Raw genomic sequence first — 14,695 nt, forward strand, 5'->3', positions numbered from 1 at the left:
GCCAGAAGGCTAGGGATGACTGGAAGACAAAGTCTTGGCGTTGGGAGTAGATGAAGCGTCAAAGTGTTGGAGGAAAGAAGGAAACAGAACAAATATAAGTTAATGGAAGGGCTGGGCAGGCAGCACCTTTGCTGTATCCCAGAGTAGGACTCGTTCAGGTGCGGTGTTTGGGAGCCAGCTGGCTTCCTGCTTCCTTTTGCAGTACAGCTCTACGAACAAGGCAAGATGATGAAATAACAGGCTTGTGGTTAAGACTTGACAGTCATGCTGTTCCAGTCTATTGCCCCAGGTGTCCTTAATGATGCTATATCACTTTAACCAAATTTTCCCTTTCCTGAGGTCTGAGCTGACATATAGGACCATGGTGCAAAAGTGATGAGCTGTAGCTGAAACAGTGGGATTATACTTGAAGATACCAAGCGGTCAGCAGCTCTTCTCTGGGTGGCCCTAACAGGACATCCCAAACTGATGGATGCTTTTGGCTTTAGTCTGTGTGTGGCTGAGCCCTACTGTAAAATGGTGGTTGGCAGACAGAGATTATAAGTATTAATGACTCTTGTTGCAGTGCTTATTTATCAGTGCTAAGCACTACAGGAAAGCATGTGAGGATATTGATAATTCTGTCTTCATTGCTCACTACTTTAAATACTGTTCAGCCTTGACACTGGATAAGGCAGCAGTTCCTTCCTGACCCATGGGAAAAGGAGGAAAAAAGGACACTGGATAAGGCAGTAGTTCCTTCCTGAGCCATGGGAAAAGGAGGAAAAAAGGCAGGGGGATTGGTATGTTAGCAGAATGCAACTTAATTCTGGCATTTCCTAAATTCTGACTACTGTAATCTTAATGATCATGTGTATTTTGGCGTGCAACACCTACAAAACACCTATAAAACTGCTGTTATGCTACCATTATTTCAGCTGTCAATTTTCTATTGTATAGGTGGTCCAAGTTGCATGCTCCTCTGAAGCTTGTCAGTCTGTTACAACCTCAGTGTCCTTTCTGTAAGGAGTGGACCACAAATATCTGTCTTTAAGCAAACTGAACCAAAAGAAAAAAAAAGTAAAAATTTTCTTTTAAATGACTAGCAGTGACCTGGGCTTGCCCTGTCCTTTTCACCTTGTTATCCTATTGATACTAAATACATACTTTTTCTGCATTTTGGCTCCTGATTTTTGATGCTGTTACTAGTCTTTATTTTTAGTTACTATCTTTCCTCCTGCTGCCATAGCTGTCTGTAGTATATTGCACTCCTGCCAAGTTACACTTGCTCTAGACACAACATAAACAAAATTACATGCAAGAAATGTGATGTTATTTGGATTCACTATAAAAAAATGTGTTCAGTTTCAAAATAATTTAACCTGAATAGTGCTAATCTCACTCCTGGCTGTCTAAAGCAAGGGTTATCTGTTGTTGGTGTGTACAGGGTACATATGCTTTGGTTCTCTTTTATGCTCTGGAGTCCTGAGATGCTATGGGAAAAGAATCAGTAAAGTTCCTTGAGTATACCAGTAAAAAGAGCTTTTGCAGTTTCTTTCTGAGAATGGAAGATGATCACTAGAACTGCTAAATAAATACGAATATTTGGAGGAAAAAAAGATAGGAGAAAGATGGTTATGTTTCTTAAAAAGGTAGGCAGAATAATTGATGTCAATGACAGAAAGGAAGATTTTACTTAAGTGTCCTCTGAGGTCTATCTTCATCATAAGTCTGTTAGTTCTCTAGTTACTATATTATGCAAACCACAGGGAAAACTTACTGGAAAAGTTCTGAACAACTTTTTCTGAAAAAAAAAAAAAGAAAAAATACTTGTGCTTCAGGGCACATTACTGATGCTAAGAAAAGGCAAAACTTTGGCTGGTGTTAATACAGAAAGCAACACCTCAGTTAGCTCTAAAGAATAAATACTTTGGGGCTGAAATTCAGTAATCTGTCTCACTCGAACATTGCTTTGACATTTTTACTTATGCAAGAGTCACAGAAATAGAACTGAATTAGTAATTTGGATGGATCCTGGTATCTGATCCAGTGCTGGCATAGGGTGATGTAGCTCTGCATTGTGGCTATTGTGTTAGCCAAGAAACACACTGAAAGCCAATTTTTCGTTGCTGCTGTTGTTAAGCTTGGAAGAAACATGCAAATGTTGCAGATATTTATACACAGCTGAATATAATAAAAGTTTTATTGAGGAACACAAGTGCAGCTGAGTATAAGGAAAACGTTCATTTCATTCATGCTTTTCTACATGCCGCGTAGGATTGCATGGTATCGGGTGGGCCGAAGAGGGGTTTGGCTCTCCCTCGTGTAGTGTTATGCAGTCGGGAGGTAAATGTGGTGCCACAAGCAGTGACAAAAGGAGGGAATTTGGTTAATTGCCAGATGAACCACAGGTAAGTCTGTGGTCAGGGGACCTCGGTGCTTGGGGAGGCAGACAGCTGCCCAGTTCACACGAAACGTCCTTCTGTAGGACTCGGTAGGATAAAACAACCTCTAGAGGTTCCAAGAGGAGAGATCCCAAACTGCTCTGATCAGGAGCAAGTAATCCTAAGCAAATGGCAGATTGTCCATGATGATGTGTGAACCCCTATTTTACAGTGCTTTCAAACAAACAAACAAAAATCCTCACTCCTGAGAAATGGTGAATGTTGACAGTGTTTTTGCTGGCTTGAATGACCTTGAACTGTTTCTTAAGGTGCTGGCAGACCACCACGAGCTGTTTGGGCTGGCCCCAGCTTTCCCGTAGGGCACGGTGGCAGCTCTTGCCCTATGGCAGCTGCCCTGCCTCCCAGTGTGCACGGCCTCTGCGGCAGCGCTGTGGAAGAGATGCTCTTTGTACCTTCTTTCTGTGGCAGAGACTTAAAATTAAAGCCAGGGTGTGAGAAATACCCCAAACCATAAATTTCACAAGTCTTTGTCTACAAGAAAATGTTGCTAAAAACACTACCTCTTCTAAAGAGAGACAGGGTTGTGTTATGGCCTGGTTGTGCTCTTGCAGCACCCATTTAAATTCCCATTTATATTTTCCTAATACACTCATCTCCTTTTTGCCTCAGAGCTATTTTAATTGAATTTGCTTGTTCTGCCTGCCATTTAGCTGCAAGCTGCACTGACTAAAAACAGTTCCAATGCAATAACAAACCAAGCTGTTTCACTAAATTTCCGGTGTTAAAAGCAGCTGACCTTCATGTGGTTTAGGGAGGTAGAGGGAAAATAAAAGGTCTAATTTTGAGAATAATGTATACATGCACTAAATGCAGAGAGACTGATTATGTGCATATTTATAAGCTACTTTATATCTTGGTTTTGTAAGCAACATGACTGTTAAGGCAGAGAAATAATTTTGCTAAGTTTAGTACGATTATTGGATGCTGCCAGAAAGCTGAATATTTGTTACGAAATTTTACAGAGAAGTAAGAATTGCTTCTGTTTGCCATTGTCCTTTCCTCAAACCAGCACCAGCAGTTTCTCCCTTTAATTACTCACCTGTCTTTCCTGGAGCACCAGAACCTGTAAGGAAGCTTCAGCTGAAGTAAAAACATAGCAAATATTTTTAAGTAAATTTTTGTTGCTACTTTTCTGTACACATTTGTTCTCCATGCCAAAACTAGTTGCAGGGAATTATTAAATCAGAGTTGAGGCAAAAAGTATTACAGAAAGTTTCATTTTACTCAAGCATGTTTTTAGGATAGTATTAAATACCTTTTAGTATTAAACTCTAGTTGAAACAAGTTTGCTGTTTAAAGTGGTATCTCTCAAATAGAATTTTAAATCTAGTCATTTAAGCAAAAGCCTCTGTTGCTTACAATAGCTTGAGGTTACTGGAAGATGTAACAGATGTTAAAATAAGTAGCTGAGTTCTCAGCGTAGCGATGAACATTAGGACAAATGTTTTGATTCTAATGCATATGCATACACTTAGGGTTAATTTGCGGTTCCTTTTTTGCTAGAAAGCAGAGTTCACCACAGTATGATAAACATCAAAGAAAAGTAAAGAATATTGTAGAGACTTAAGTATCCTGGATAAGAGCAGGTCCAAATAATTTATGCTAGTTGCCCACAGGGGAGTCCAAGTTTAAAATATTGGGTTGTTGTTATTAACTAAAACTAACATAAGGTAATTTTTTGTACGTCAAGAAATACCGTATGACTCAACATGATTCATCCCACCTCCTCTTTCTATCTTTATTATTTATTTTTTTTTCATTCTGCTAGCAGACTGTTACAACACTTTGCTTCTATTCCACAGGATATTTTGCTGTTCCTTGGATCAGGGAGGCTTAAGCATAAACAGGACATATAAAGATCTAGGTGGGAGGAAGATGGGGAACTGAAACTCAGGAAGATCTGGTAGTTCTTATTTCCCAAAATATGTATGTATAGAAAGAAACTGGTATGGAAACAGCATAGAAAGTGGTATAGTAACATTGGAAATTTGGGGAAAAGAATATACAGTAATGTTGAAAATATTGCTGCTACATTGCAATGCCTTCAAAATGCTTTCTCTGACAAGAATTTTGAATTATCTTTACTTCTATCCTAATGTGGGTGTTCGCAATCACCTATTCCATAGAATGTGTATTTCACAAGTCAGATTTATTATTAGTTCCTAATAGTGTGTGTGTTTACCACATTCAGATGTTAAAGTGTTTGACTTCCTGTGACGTGATCCCTGTCCTGGGATCATCTGGGCTTCCCATCTAGGTACCTTTTTGCTCAAGTGCCTGAGACACTGGCAATGTTGCACATTACAGTTGTGGAGTTAAGGTTTTTTTTACTGCAGGTCTCCAGCTTGTTATGAGCGGTGGGAAGCATTTAGTGGCTGTGGACTTGGTTCACTTAGGTATCTACTGTATAATTCTGAGCCAGCTGTTTTTTTTTCCTGTCTGTCTTTACATTTTAAATGTCAGCCCTGTGTACTTGGTATAAATTTGCCATTTGTAAAATTCAAAAATATTTTTCTTTATTTAAAATAGTGATTTAATTAACTAATTTGTGTGCCAAACAAATTGTACCAAAACATTCATTTTCCTTGACTTGATAAGCAAATAACTTTATAAGCAAATAACTGCTTCAGATGTTTCAAAATTTTGACAGCATAGGAAGAAAAATAGGAAGTTTTCTGGAAATCTTAATTTTATTGTCAAATAGTTTACACAGTTAAACTTTTCACAATTTAGATTGTGGACTCTTAAGGCAAATCTTAACTGACAAGATTGACCTAGCCTGCTATCTTATGGCAAGTTTTCTAGACTTGATAATTGCCTGGTAAATGTTTCTCTGCTCCAGTGAGGTCATTGGCTGATGAATTCTCTACAAATTTTAGATTACGTCAAGTGTCTGGAAAGCTGCAAAAAAAAAAATTGATTAGTCTAAAATTGGCATACGAACTAAAACTTCAGTAAATGCCAATGCAGAGAAAAATTTTAACTTAGAAAGATCTTGAAGAAGGCAAGTGAATAAAACACCTGTGTTGGTGATGCAGCCTTTGCAAGAGAATTCACAGTGTTCGTATGCATTCCGCAATGCATTCCACAATAATTTCTCATTTATTGAGAAACAAAATTTTGCTGTGCTTTACAAATTAATCCTGTACTTATTTCAGATTAAAAATGAAGTAAGGACTTCTAAGGTTAATGGTAGACATTTGTTAGAGTATTAGATTTCATGGGGACTGTGGAGATTATAAGGTATGTTTTGTTTCTATTAAAGGGTGAACTTTTTATCATGTTATCCTAAGAATTATTCATTATAAGTAATTTTATTAATTGCAATGTTTCTTTTATATATAAAAAAATACACGTGTATTTTTTATATATACACAACACTGAAGAATTTATTGATGAAACGAAAACTTTTTCTTTGAAGATGCAGTACTCTATCAGAGCAATACATGAAAATGGTCTTGGTGTCTGAAAAGTTTTGGCATGCTTTAAAAAACCTGGAATAATAAGTTGTGGTAGAAACTTGGGGCTGAATTCTCCAAGAATAAGCCACTATATCTCCTTCCTTTTTAGTTAGGTGGAACATGAGAACAGGAGTTCAAGTTTCATCATTCATCTGTATAATCACTTTCAGGTTCCTTCAAAGTCTGTCGGAATCTCCCAAAAAAAGGAAATAAAGCAGGGCTTTGTACGCTTAATGCAAAGCAGAGGGTGATGGAGGGAAAGATTTGGAGACTCTGTGCCATGAGAGACTGCTACAACTTTTTTTTTTTTTTTAATATTACATACAAAAAAAATCTACATTGTATAGCAGAAAGAGAAGGGGGGAAAAGGTGGGTGGGGGGGGGAAAGTAGTGGTGATGGGTAGCCCTGGTAGTCTAGAAGACTCTGGAGGCAATCTTGTCTCTTAAGTTTTTTTATTATTATTATTTTATTATTTATTTGGAGTGAGCTCAGCAGTGATGTGTTCTGCATGGCTGTGGCCAGGCTCTGGGCCTGTTTGACTTAATGGGAACATATGTTTTGTCGGACGATCAGCATGCGCGTAGCTGCTGATCAGCATGCATGTAGCTACTGCATATGCTCTCCCTTGCCTGATGGAAATATCAAGTGGACATTCAGAGAGCTGAAGGTGGTGGTAGTGAGGGTTGAGTTCAAAGGACAAAGGGGTTAAATTTTAGGAACAAAACCACTCTAATAGCTGCTTTCCTCTTCCACATGGGCTCCCGAACTCTTTCCAGCTTTGCTCCCTGTAATGTGAAGGGAACATAAAACAACTCACTGAAACCCTTTGAAGACTGTTTTATGAGTTCATTTATCTAGCTTGCCTATGCTTCTGCTTAATTTCTTTATTTCACTTAAGAGTAGGTATTAGCTGCTCTATGAAAAGAACTAAAAAGCCAAAATCTCCACAAATACATTAAATGCCAAAAGTCAAAATATGAAGGGCTTTTGGTTTATTTGTTTGGGTCTTTTTTAGATTTCAAGCAGAGTGAAGAATAGAATTTTCTTGCAAATGCAAAGGAAACAACTTTGCTTCATGTTGTACAAAAGCTATTGTGTAAATGCAATGTTTTGTATCAATGCCATCATACTTTCCCTTTGAGAAAATGCTTGTGGCTTTCATTCTTTCTGCAATTATATTTCTTCTCAGGAGAAATCAAAGTATTCCCTTTACAACCTTTTTATGGTTGTCTGGCACTTCAAATGTTAAAAAAAATAAATGCCACGAGCTCCCTTTTCTTTTGTTAGAAACACCAATATTCTGTTCATACAGTGTTAAAAGATACAATGGCAATTGCTTGTTTCTTGACCCATGAAGCTGCTTAGGAAAACCAAAGTGTGAACAGATGTGATCAGTGCTTTCTTTGATGGCACTATAGTGTTTTGTCGGCACTATAGTGTTTTGTCAACACTAAGTCATGCAGCCAAGTTGAGAAATTGAAGTCCAGCACTGGTTGTAACTCTTGACACTGCTAACATGATCTTGTCTTGCAATAGAAAGAGTCCAGTTCCACTTTTTCTGTTAGTTAGGAGTTTTGCTTTGCTCTGGGTAAAAGAGATATCATTAAACCTTTGGAAACTGTGGGATCTCCAGCTGCCATTAAAAGTGTAATGAAGCACACCTTGGAAATAATTTGATTGACAGCTAAGCAAAAATAGCTCAAATGTTGAGAGAACACAGCATTAGATCTCCCTCGTTCAGAAGCTTTTGGCAAGTGCATTATTTTTGTATTTCATTCCTACCTGTTGAGACACACTTACCCTTAACTGTCATCAGTGGCGTTGCATAGGGCCCCACATATACTGAATCCATGTTTGTATTTTCAGTGATTTGGGTAAAGGATGGGAAGGCAACATACTTTGTCTATTGCCACCTAGAAAATGGGTTTTTCACCCTGAATCTCTGTTTAGATCTTGATTTCTAACTTAGGACCCCAGCACACAAATTTTGTTTTCCTTTTTTAGAAGCGATGCCAGGAATTGTGACATTCATTTTTACTAGTAAGAGCAGATTTTGAGCACAGAAATTTTATGAGAAAAAATAGACCACCTTAAATATTATATCCGCCCGTAAGCTTGCGCTTTCCTCTCAGGTTTGTTTCCGTGCAACTTTTCTGAAGTAGGCAAGTTGGCCTAATGCTGAAGGCATTGAGGCTGTTGCTGGGCAACTTTGCAGTGTGTGTGTTACTCTCCCAGATCAGACAGATGTTTGCATACAGGCTGGCTGGTAGCAATCCATTTGACAAGTAAGCAGATGAGGGTACTAAAATTGTTGGTTTAGGACAACTGTGGTAAATTAAACATTTGCACTCTAAGAAGCTGTTCATGACACTCATTACTTGTGAAGTGTAAAAAGCTTTTAAAAAATCGAGAGGCTGAGATGCCCGACTTGAACGTTTTTTGGTGCCCAGGATACAAACTTACATCGTGTTTGAACCCTGTGTAGCTGACACAGCGTCCCACCAACTAAGGTGAACCTGAACATGAGGCTTAAATTGTAACCTTAATTAGGGTATGTATTGAAATGGTAAAGCTTCTTCAGAGAGCCTAGGAAGTTGCAAATACAGCAAGGAGGCGGCGCTGGGAGCTCTTGCTGTGCTCGGTGGCAGTCTCAGCTGGAGGCGGCCCGGTTCCTGGGTGCCTAAGGACGGGGATGTAATTTTGAGCAGTTGCAAACCTTCGTACTGGCTCAAGGAGGGGCAGTACGGAGATGGGAAGGAGCAGCCAGCGAAGGGGGGAAAGGCAGGAGCTTCCCTCCCGCTGACAGCAGCGAGACGTGGCTGGCTGCAGGACAGAGGCAGCCTGCAAACAAATGGGCTGTTTTACAGCTAGAGAGAAAGAAATTGCTCTTTTTTTTCTTTTTTTGTGGATTAAATGTACCAGCATTTTTGCTTTCTGTGAGTAAAATACAGTTGCTGTCAAACATTGAAGCTGGTGTTTTTCTTTGTTTTTTTTTTTTTTTTTTTTTTACTGTTCTGGCACATTGAGACAGTAAAAAATGAGAGTAGTTTGACAAGAAAGACACCTGAGGAGCTCAAAACTCTTTTTCTAGACATGCCTGTTCAGAAGTGGTTTAGATCTAGGTGATATATGGAACTTACATAATCTTTTAACCCTAAAGGAAAAAGAAAACCCCTACATCTTAACGCATATAACTACAGGGCAATACAAACATAGGATAAATGTGTTCATTCTTGAGCTGAATTTCTTCCCTTTTATTAAGAACACTTTAACATTACAGTATGTGTAAGCAGAGTTATTCATTGAGCTTAATAAGAACCTACTAGTGCTTTGCTTAATTACTATTAACCTTCATAAGATGAGAGGTTAACTTCAGGTGCTACGCAAACACTCATTAAAGTGCATTCCTCACCTGGTAAATCTTGCAGCTTAAGAAGACAAGTGATACAGAAGCAGGTATGGGCTATGTCTATTAACCCAACCACTGAGAGTCATTTTATTACAGATGTCATGATGAAGTATCTTAAAAAGAGATTTGTAGAGGGTGGTTACGGTTCAAGGTGGCATTTCTCTTTCTGATAGTACTTAATGTGCACTAATGTACATTAATTCTCCTTTGAGTCAGTAAGACTTCAGTTTGTGCTCAAGGTAAACTGCTTAAATCCTCCTCTGAGCTGGATGCTTCACGAAAAGAAGCCATAGAAGGACTAAAGGTAGTTTTGTAACTACCATGCAAGACTGAGTTTAATGGTTTAGAAAAGAGGGAAGAAAGGTGTGATGTTTTAAATGGGGAAGTGGACAAGTAGAGGAAAATGTGAAACACTGTGGGAATGAGGACAAAAAGGCAGAATTTCATGGAGTAAAATGAGTGGACTCAACGTTTCCTATACCCAAAGAACGCAAAATCAGAGTACAGCTGAATTGTATTGATTACACATGGATAAAATAAAAATGTTATTGATGTTATCTTTGATTTACTTATTTGTCTGAAAGCCAATTCATACCTGTTTTGGACACAGCCTCAGGTAAATCCTAAAGCACCTTAAGATTTTGATTACCTTTGGTTTGTGAAAGTGGCTGAAGAAATGCAGCAGCAGGTAATTACTTAGTAATCTGCTTAATATTCTCAGTCAGAAAGAAGCTATAGGTATAAAAGTGGCAAAGGGCAATGTTGAATTGATTGCAGTAATTCTATAATTCAGGATTTCAGTTGCCGTTTCAGTTTGGCTGGGGCCAAATTTACTGATCGTTCTCTCAGCGGTGGGGTTGGTTTGGCTCTGACTGGCTGAGCAAGACTTATTTCAAACAACAGACAAATAAATCCCTGTGTTGAAAATATATGCGAACTGGAGTATATTACTGGAGTTGCACTAAGGGAAGAGTCACATCTCACCTTAGAGTTTACTTTTTATATATGTTAAGCTAATGGTAGTACTGGCTAGTTAGAGGTGTGTGGATATTACGTTTGCAGTGAAGGAAGACAGAAAAAGGTTTGGTCTGATTTCTAAATCTTACCTTCATATGCTGTCTCACAGTGAGTATGCTTAATTAAGAGAATTTTGTTTCATTGCCATGCAGAAAGCTAAGCTGTATGAGTCATGGACAGATCGGTTTGCTTTTAATAAATTGAAGTGGATACAATAATAATAATAAAAAAAATCAGTGTGACTCCAAAACCATCTACCCGTCTAGACATACAGTGCCAAGCTCGTGTCTGCTGAGAAATATCTTCCTAATACTGCTCTAATAATACTACTACTTTTACAGTGCTTCCATTTTTCAAAGTGCTGTACCCAACTAATTCATTGCTGCCTAAGCTTTAGAAGGTCTTTTGCTGAGTTTGATAGCATTTTTTGTGTCTTGCTTCTCTGTAATGTGCTATTTTGAATGCCATGTCCAGTCAATTAGGGGATCACAAGAATGTTTTAGGCAGCAGTTCCCAGGGCCGGTCGATAATCTTTGTCCCTTCTCTTCCAGGGTTGCCTATTCATCTTTTCCTGGCAGAGACCATGCCTTTTGCTATTCCCCTCTCCCATTTATAAATAAATAAATAAAAAGCTCTTGTCACAGCTACAGGCTGTGTGTGGAGCTGTTCTCCTTGCAGCCACCTTTCCCAGATTGATGGCCCTGTGGGAGGGGTGTCTGTGCCCCGTTTCTCTTCTCACCTGTAATTTGCCTGCATCATGTCAGAGGCTCGGCTTGCCTTTATTTCTCCCTGATTTTTCATGCAAGGAACTCTTTCCTCCCCTCACAAGACTTTCCCAAGAGAGTTGTATGCTTTTGCTGATGGGGTTCTGGAAACCAGGAAAATTCAAAGGGATGGATGGAAAAAGGGAATGGAGGCAGAGTTTACCACTTGTTTTTCCAGCTTAGTATTGATCTCCTGCATGCCTCTTGACTGTCGTTGAAACAGTTGGGGTGTCAGCATGCTTCGGATCTCCTGGCATCATCCTGACTGTCCTCCTAAAAGGCAAGAGGTGCTGGGAACAACTTGTCTTCCAGCCCAGCATGGAAGCAGCTGGGATGTGCATCTAACAACTTGCGTTGATAAAGAATTGGAGCATCCTGGTCTGGGAGAAAGTGCAAAGAAGATGTACAGCATGATGGGGAAGGACACTGCTAGGAAGGGAAGGGAAATGAAGAAAATTTGTTGTAAGGATGAGGGAGAAATAAGAGGGTAGAGAGGCCCCTGGCCTGAGAGGTGAGCTGATGAAGGAAGGAAGGAGGGAAAGAGGGCTGAAGGGGGATGGAGAAAAGGCAATGTTGGGATAGGGAAAGGGGAGGACCTGGCAGAAACAGAGTGGGAGAGGTTTTTTGCTGTCACTCAGGTGGAGAGGAGGTGATATCTAGGTAGTGGCACATAGGGAGCTTGTGTCTGGAGCAGCAGGATATGAAGATCTCAAAGGCTGTGCCTTCAAGTCAGCTGGCACAAGCTGCAAGCGTGTGCCATCCCTTATCCTTGCCCAATTCATGCTGTTCTTAAATAAACCAAATGAATCACTTGAAAAGAAACTACCTCCAGTAGTTTGGGTTTTTCTGCTTTTCCATGGTACAGGGCAGGAGTTATGTTTTACTGCAGCCAGGGCACTTGCTGATGATGGGCAAGAAGTGCCCTGGCCTGGGCGCTTCTGGGAGTTGAGATGAAGAGAAGCTAAAATGGAACCATTAAACTCATTCACTCCTGATATCCAAGCCTGAAGCACAACCTCCAGAAATGAAGGAAAAAAAAAAAAAAAAAAAAAAAGCAAAACTAAAACTACTGTCAAATAGCAACGCTAGAGAGCGGAGGTTTTCTTTCTTAGCACTGCCCAGGCTTGCGGTGATCTAAGCTTCCTTTCAGGTAAACTAGCCCTGGTATAACTCCAATGAGGTTTAGGGGAATTATTCATATTTTCCCACCTGTATGGGACCAGTAAGGATTAGGGCTTAGTAAAAATTACTGGAAGAACAGAGTTTCTTTTCTTTTATTTTCTTTTTTTAATAATAGCTTTAAAATGTTGGTGCAGCTGGCCAGCAAGCCCCCTTCAGAACTAAAAAGCAGTGTTCAAAACTAAAAAACGTTACCGTCAGTGGTACTGTGTTTCAGAACTCTGAAACACAGGCCCCATCTGTAACCCAAAGGTACCAGCTACCTAGTATTTGTTGCAAAGATCTCCTGCTCAGAGGAACAACTTATTGATATCACTTGATGTTTTGAGGTTAAATCAATGTTCCTTAAGGCCTTCTGGATCCTCAGATGAAAGATGCTATTACATATGCAGTATATCCACCAAAGGGATCACAGAGTGCTGTGGGGCAAATCCCCCCCCCCCCCGATGGTATTGCCCAGGGGCAACATATGTTGCTTTGATACACTAATGCTCCAGTGGTGTATCTCTGCTGAACAGCAGTGTCAACAGCTTTTATAATAGAAAGTATGCTAGCTGCAAAAGGTTAAGCTAGTAAATCTTACGTTGCTTTCAAATAATGATATTTCTTAAGTCTCCTAGCTTGCTTTTGAGACTTGATTTGATTCAAACCAACTTGGTCTTTTTTTTTTTTCTTAATCAAACCTTGTTAACTGTAATGTATGTCTTAGCTGTCAAGTACATTCCCTTGTGATTCATGATGACTTCCAGACTTCCTAGTAGAGAACAGTATACAAGTCGCCTTATTTAAACTGCGTGACTAGAGGTATGCCACCTCTTAGTTGATGGCACACATTTTCCTTTTGAAGTCTCTCTATTATGCATGTTACAGTGTGCCAGATCTGCTAAATGGCAGTTCTGCATATCAGGTGAAAAGGGGTGCTGAGGGAGGGGGAGAGAGACTTGTTATAGTTCTACATTCAGCATAGAGCAGCACTGTGAGAAATGGTATGTCCTCTGCCTACTGTCAAGACCACTTTCCCATCTTAAATCTCCTGGAGATGCTGCTAATTAAAGGGAGTATTTTTTTTCCCTGTTGTGATTCATACCAGAAGCCTGAGTAAAATTTGGATCCTATTATTTTTGGGTGCTCTCAAAATATACTGTCTAAAGAGGGAATAAGCCTAATTCATCCACTCTGTTGCAACAGAATTGAAGGCACAGTGTAAGAGCCTGTCAGTACCCGGTTCTCCCTTCACCAGCCATCGTTGCCTATCACACTGCACGTGCCACCTCTTGAACAAGTTCAGCTGCTTCTGGTCCCACAAATGAGCTAATGAACAGTGTGTCTGAGCACTGTGGTACAGCAGAGCCTCTGCTCCAGTAGCTGCTCATACCACGTATCGTTAGTGGAGAGCTTGGCTTTAAGAGAAGCTGTATATTTACCCAAACAGAACGGTGAAAGTAAGATTATCTCCTCCCAGATTGCTTCTGTAGGGACTAGGAGCTTTTGTTGCCTTCTGGTGGGCTTCATGTTGTGGTTTATATTGTATTAGATGGCCTAGCAATGCTCAAAAGTTATTTTCAGTTTTATGTTATCATTTTTGGCTCAGTGGCCCACATGAGACAGAACGGATACTTACCTTTGTTTTGGAGTTGAGTGAAAAAGGGTCCAGATCTTTTAAAGCATGTGCTCTGTGATTGGAAATTAAAATCTGAAACCCCCCCCACCACAAAAGTCCCAATGGTAAATCAAAGATGGATCTCGTCAGCATCCAGCCACTGGTTTTAAGTTCCCCAGAGGTCTCTCTATAGCAAGGTGTGGTTGCAACTGCAGCAGCTAAACTTGCCTGCCTAAATGGCAGAATTCATTTAGCTGAGCCAAAAACTGGCTAGATCCCTCCGGACGCAGGTGTGGATCCCGATCCCGCTGAGGGTGTGAGGTGGGAGGGGGTCGCTGCTGGCTGGTGCATGCAGGAGCATCCCCACTGCCCCTGCTCAGCCGGGGGGGGGGCTCGCTTGTGAAACCTGCCAGTATCCAGCTTTGGCTGTTTTCCGTGGTGTGGGCTTGCTTTTTTTTTTTTCCCTTTTCTTTCCCCCCCCCCCTTCCTCCTCCTCCTCCGCTTTTTTTCTTTCCTCCCTCCCCTCCCTCCCTCCCTCTCTCTTTCCCTCCCTCCCTCCCTCCCCGCTCTGGAGGAGTCTCCACAGCCCTGATTTGCTGGGGAGCCGCCGAGGCTCGCCCTGGGCAGAGCCGGGCTGCGCTGCCGCTGCTGACGCGTGGCCGCCGCCGCCGCCGGGAGGAGCAGCCCGCGCCGCTCCGCACAGCTCCGCACCACCGCACCGCTCCGCACCACCGCCAAGGTACCTTCCTGCCTCTCCGGCGCTGCGGACGCCGTGTCCTCCCTGCGGGGAGCGGGGACGGTCCCCCGGGGCTGGGGGACG

At 40.9% G+C, this 14,695-nt stretch overlaps 1 protein-coding gene across 12 annotated transcripts in view; it reads left to right on the plus strand.

Moving 5' to 3' along the window:
* The window catches only part of EPB41L3 (erythrocyte membrane protein band 4.1 like 3), a 134,543-nt gene that overhangs the window by 23,120 nt on the left and 96,728 nt on the right, over positions 1-14,695 (plus strand). For 11 of the 12 annotated variants that reach the window (XM_062570160.1, XM_062570164.1, XM_062570167.1 and 8 more), the window contains exon 1: positions 14,547-14,614. The exons of the other annotated variant lie outside the window; for it this stretch is intronic. The gene's annotated coding sequence lies outside the window, so the exon portion shown is untranslated. Of the gene's footprint in view, positions 1-14,546; positions 14,615-14,695 lie in introns of those variants that run through there. 12 annotated transcript variants of the gene reach the window in all.

Source organism: Rhea pennata, chromosome 2 (assembly GCF_028389875.1).
Source record: "Rhea pennata isolate bPtePen1 chromosome 2, bPtePen1.pri, whole genome shotgun sequence".
Classification (NCBI taxonomy): domain Eukaryota; kingdom Metazoa; phylum Chordata; class Aves; order Rheiformes; family Rheidae; genus Rhea; species Rhea pennata.